Genomic DNA, 6,250 nt, shown 5'->3' with positions numbered 1-6,250 from the left:
CCTGGGGATGATGATTATGATATTCACGTTACGCTTAAATAGATCTAGCAAACGTCAGCGGCCATTGCGTCGGTAAATACAGAGCTGAAAAAAAAAAGCTGAATTCCTCGGCAGTCTCTGGAAGGGAGAAATTTCCTTCCTCAGTAATTGATATTAGAGTCTGTGAAATTGTAGTTGGGGTTAATCACGTTCGATTTTTTTTTGTATTGTTGGGTAGAAGAGGTGAAATGTCACGATTGTAAAACTTATCTTTGGCTGTTTGAATTTTATTTTGACAGAGCCGTGCATGTTCATGAAACGTTTCCAATCTCGATCAGATCCCGTGCGTTTTACTTTCGAGTATAAGCGCTTGTTTTCGTTTAGGCAGCGTTTGACGTGCCTGGTAAACCACGTGTTCTGTGTAGATGAAGTGATTACAACCTTCGGAACGCGTTTTTGTTTTATTGAAATAAGTTTGTCTCGAACGATTATCCAGCTTATATCTATTCCGCGCATATCGGACGAACGCAAGAAGTCTGCCGAAAAGGATGACATTTCACTTTTCAGCATTTCAATGTTTGTGCACGTGTAATGAAAAATGACTTTCTTTTTCTCTTCGGAAATTTGTAGATCTTTGTGTAAAGCTTTTAGTGCAACACATTATATTGACTTAACTGTCAAGCGCGTAGATATTTATATTTTATGGGTTTGGGGTTAATACAAGGTCTGGAATCTCAAGGTCGCGTGTGGGTACAGAGACAGCTGGTTTTAAATTGAGCAAGGCGAGCAGATTGAAAAAAAGTAGGGCATTCTTGCTTTCTTGCGTCGTTTTTATGTCTGCACGACTGTGAATCAATGTCGGGGTAGTTGAAGTCACTATATATATATATATATATATATATATATATATATATATATATATATATATATATATATATATATATATATATATATATATATATATATATATATATATATATTTCTTGCACTTGAAGAAACTTCGTCGTGCGACTTCGCAGAATTGATCGCTGAAGCGACGGCGTTATATAATTGTATACAAGGCCTCATAGTAGGAGACAGTTCAATTTCACAGCCTGAGCCCTCTCGGTGGTGTAAGCTTCCTTCGTGTAATTGTTTCATACTCGGCTATCACTAATACCGCTTCGCCTTTCCGGCGAAACTGCAGCCTCTCTCTCTTTCTGTGAGTTCGAGTATAAGCGCTGTTGCGCATGGCTGCTGTTGATTCTGATTTCGAGCGAATCCGGCTTGGCCTCATTTCGGTTACTAAGTGAATTATACTGTGTTCCTCAACTATCATGCACCAAGACTTAAAAATGAGCAGTTGCGTTACTTGAAGAAAACCTAGTGCATATTGTTTCCAGTACAGCGGAGTGGCCGCCTGTAATACTTTCGTTCCTAAAATTTATTTCGACAATTGTAATTAATTATCTAATTCAAGAAGTACTGTCCTAATTATCAAAGTGCCAATTAGGTGTTTGTCGGCACCCCCAGGCACCCAAAGTAACATCTAACCGCATGTGTTTTCAGGGACGTAATAGTTGCATACAATTTTTTCGGCCTGGCAAAGAAACCTCACGAAATATGAATAATACCACGTGACTGCGCTCCCACCCTGCATCATAAAGCAGAGCCCTCAATTAAGCTGATTCAAAGCAACTACATTGCCTGTCGCAAATCCGAAGAGAAGGCGCATCACTTTGATAATGGTACGGGAGGAGCACCAACAGCAGGTTTCGCGGCTTCGCAGCTATTCCTTCCTCTCATTTCTACGTCACACTTATTATCCGTCTCTCAAAGCCGACTGATCACATCGATAACAAAAGGCGCTTGATAACGCGGGCGAAGCGCCGCTTTGACCACGCACGAAATGCGAAAAGCAATGTAATGGACATAGCATGTTTAAAAATCCCGGCTTTGCTTGCATTGTATCGAAAGAGTGCGCGCGAAGCTATATTTCGCGCCGGATCTTGCTTCGGACCAAAGCTAAATTAAAGTGACCGTTTTATTTTTCATGAAAGCGTATACGTGCTCCAAAAAACAGGTTCGTGTCAAAAAATAAAAGCGAAATAAACAGACCGGGAAGCGACCAACGTGTAAAGAAAAGACAAAACCGATGTGTCCAAGAAAGAAAGTATATTCAATATTGTAAATTATTAGAATTTTTTTTCATGAGGCGTTAGCATTGCTTACTGGAAAGAGAACCAATGCTGAGATACCTCCATCTCTCTCCAAAATATAATAAATTTTGCCCTGTGTGAATATATAAATACATTGTGCATGTGCATGGTGTTTACAGTGGAAACTTAAAACAATGTTGAAGTGAGAAAATACGGATGAGGCAGCCGCCCCTAGTGCTTTTAATGCACTTGTCTTCCTATTGTCAGGATCTGTAGAAATAAAGCGAAAGTATGAATTAGAAGGCGTGCACGTCCACGCCAACAATGAGGCAGTAAGATACTAGCCGTAATAAAATTTCAAGTGAAATGGTCAAGGCTAGTCATAAGAAACCTCAAATGATGTTGGCGACGAAGCTCTGGTAATGACACTTTAGGTGTGTGTGCGGGCTTCGGCATCGTCATCGTCGGGGGAGGGGGGGGAGCTCATTGCCCCACCGGAAAACTCCGAAGGGGGCTCAGGCCTCGGCGCCTATGACTTCAATTATTGCAACGAATCAACTAGCCCAAAAATCTCCACTCCGGGATGTAGGACATTCATCTTGTACAAAGTCGAATTAACTGTTTAAACCTTCATTAAATTCGTTTGATAAACCTGACGGAGGATAGCAGACTCCGACGGTACAAATTGAGGAAAAAGAAATTTTGCTGCAACCCATAAAATCTCAAGACACAACTCAGTTTCAATTATTTGCGTTTGCACGTGCTTCCTGACAGCGATTAGGACGCCGCCAACTCGACAAGCAATCTTACCTTTTCTGATCACGGAAATGTTTGATATAGCCAGCTCGTGGTTGTCAATATTCAGCGCTAATCAAGTTTCCGTGCTCAGAATTATGTTCAGAAAATTACGAGGTTTTTTTTGCCAAAAGCAAGATATGATTATGAGGCACGCCGTGGTGGGGTCCTCCGGAAATATGGACCACCTGGGGTTCTTTAACTTGCACCTAAATCTAAGTACATGGGTGTTTTGGCCTTTCGCCCCCTATGAAAATGCGGCCGCCATCGCCGGGATTCGATACCGCAGACTTGTGCTTAGCAGCCCAAAACCATAGCCACTAAGCAACCACGGCGGGTAAGAATTATGCTAGCGGAACATGACTCAATTAAACAACAAAGTTCGTCTTGCTTGGGAAACAGGCTGCGAAAGTGTGAGATAATAATAGAGAATGTGATGTCTGAGGATGATTTTTTTGTGTCACTATTGTATGTCAGGAGTGTCAAGTTTGGGAAGTGCACTAACTTGATTCGTTGACAGATCAAACACGTTTGCAGTACTGTTGAGTGGTAGTTTCTCAAACAGCAACTGGTATTTTTTGTTGTCATTTTTTGGCCACGCGAGCAAGTCCCTAAGCTTTTTCGTTACAAACTGTAGGCGGGGGCGAAAAATCTTGTTCTACGAAAAGGCGAGGCGAGTCTACCTCTTTCGGTTTGAATGCATTGTTTAATATGTTGTTCTTATTCTTGAAATTCAAGAAAGTTTACGATGATAGGACGTGCGCGATCCCACCCCTGTTCGCTGCGCTATTCTGTGAGTGTGTTCTATTTGCCCGGCTGGTTTCCAAGGTTTCTTGATGCAAAGTCTGCAACAAGGTCTTTTGTATCCTTCCATTTCTCGGTTGTTTGTTCCAGGATGCCTTCAAAAATCAAGTTATTGCACCAGATTCGATTATTATGATCGTCAACGACTATGTTCGTCTGGTCATGCTCCTTGGTTTTGATTTTCTTTAGGTTGTCTTGGGATTCTTTTAGCATGGTTCCAACTTCGTTCACGTTGTCACAGACATGTTTCGCAGCAACTAAACATTCTTCTAGTTTAGAAAGGCGCCGCTTTATGTCCGTAACATTCTTGTGTATTTCATCTTGGCCAAGGCATCCTTGAGGAATTTTTCGTTTGATGTCGCTAGGTCCCTGACTATCGTAAGCACTTAGTCTACTTTTTCAGGGCCGCATTTGGCTTCAGTATCTCCGGCGCAAAGAAGAAGACGCGTCAAACAAAACAGAAACAAAGCTTCCTTTTCAAGTTTATTCACATTTTCTTGCGTAGATGTTAACAGCATTAGTGATGTTATTCTATTCGGTGGCCCCATAGTTATTAAACTGTCAGGGGCCCTATCTAATACCATTCATATCAAGTATGGATTACAGCATCCTATAAAAGGGATACATGAGCAATAAATAATAGAAAAGCTAGGGAGAACACAACAGTACAAAACTAAGAGCAAACAAATGGTATCAAAACATGATATATAATTTTATGAGAATATACAACAATTAGTGTAAGCTGGAGAACATATGCAATTGAAAAATAGCGCGGACCATGAAATTATTGAAAAAAGTGAATTGAAGAACAGAAGAACAATATCACTGTACAAAGCAGTGCCGCAATAATTTGAAGCAAAAGTGATGCGTCCAGGAACAATAGAAACACATGCAGGTTACACGATTTACACATTTATACGGAAGCAACAGGTAATATAGATAAAACAAGGATGTAAGAATTTATAATTAGTCCAAGTCTTTATTGTCAACTTGTCCAATAGATATTCCTTGTGAAGGCATATAAACATGTGTACTGATGATGAGGATTTAATTTCGTACGGAGTAGAATTCCAAAATGATGTCCCAAAGAAGACAGCAGTTAATTTTACGTAATTTCTTCGAACACGGACAAGTAGTAAATTATCGTTTGCAGAAAACCTGGTAGTGTTAGTATTTTTAGGAAATAATTTGGAAAAGCCGAGGTTAAGCTGTCATAACGTTTAAGCTTGAAGATTAATAGTGATAGCCTTTGTTTCAACAATTGTGTTAGTGGTAGAATATTCAAGCTTTGGTACAGAGGTTTAGAGTGCTTAAAATATTATTAAAAGTCATTAGTCGGGCCGCTTGATTTTGAAGGAGTTGAAGGGCGTCTAGGTGACCGTAATAAGTGTTACCCCAAGATGACATACAATAAGAGAGATGGCCATGAATGTAGGAGTAATATAGCAAAGGAATAATGTGCCTCTGGAAATAGTTACGGGATTTATATATTACATGAATGCCAAAAGAGACTTTTTGAATTAGTGAATGAACGTGAATATTATATTTTAAATGCTCGTCTAAAGTAACACCTAAAACTTGGTGCTGTTAGCAGCCGGTATTACTTCTTGTCCTGTCGTGAGCACCACGGGAGCCATTTTTAATAATGGTGAATGAAATATTACAAATTTAGTTTTTAATGGGTTAATGCGCAGATAGTTATTCTTGCACCAAACGCTGACCTTATTTAAATCAGCATTGAGCTTTTCTTGCAATACGATGATGTCTTTGTGAGATGAGTATATAGTTGTATCATCCGCATAAGCAGTCAGTGCGGCGAAGTGTTAGGGGCAAGTCATTGATAAAAAATAGCAAAAGCAAAGGGCCTACAATAGATTACTGAGGTACTCATTGGTTAGTAATTTTGGCACTGGAAATTCTACCATCGACTGCGACAACCTGCGGCATGTTTTTTAAGCAACTTTTATAATATTCAAAGCTGGACCAGCAATTGCGTAAGCCTCGAGTTTATGAAAGAGAAGGGTGTGATTAATAGTGTCAAAAGCTTTATTAAGGTGAACAGAAACTTCACCAAATAGTCATAAATTATCAATAGCAAGTTGAATTCGGTCCGTGAAGTTAATGAGTGCCAGTTCAGTTGACAATCCTGGACGGAAGCCAAACTGAAGGGGAGAGAGTAGGTCGAATTTTTTTAAGCATTACATTAGGCGTCGGTACAGAAGCTTTTCGATTACTTTGCTAAAAAATGGAAGAATGCAGATTGGACGGTAGTTATTTGTACATTCGCGGTCACCTTTCTTGCCAACGGGAGTTGTCTCTCCGTTGTTTAGGGAGGTTGGAAACGCAGCGTTCCTAAACATTTTATTGATGATTTTAGCAAGATCAGGCGAAACTGTATCGTTAATCAATTTTATTCTTGAAGGGTGAATGGAATCTAAACGCGCCCCTGTTGTTTTAAGTGATGATATGACAGAATGAACTTCTGCACTACAAACTGCACATAAGTAAAAAGAATGGGGGCCGCGCGACAAATG

This window comes from Dermacentor albipictus, chromosome 1 (genome assembly GCF_038994185.2).
Source record: "Dermacentor albipictus isolate Rhodes 1998 colony chromosome 1, USDA_Dalb.pri_finalv2, whole genome shotgun sequence".
In the NCBI taxonomy this organism is placed as follows: domain Eukaryota; kingdom Metazoa; phylum Arthropoda; class Arachnida; order Ixodida; family Ixodidae; genus Dermacentor; species Dermacentor albipictus.
The sequence above is the reverse complement of the archived record's forward strand: the minus strand, read 5'-3'. Positions refer to the sequence as shown.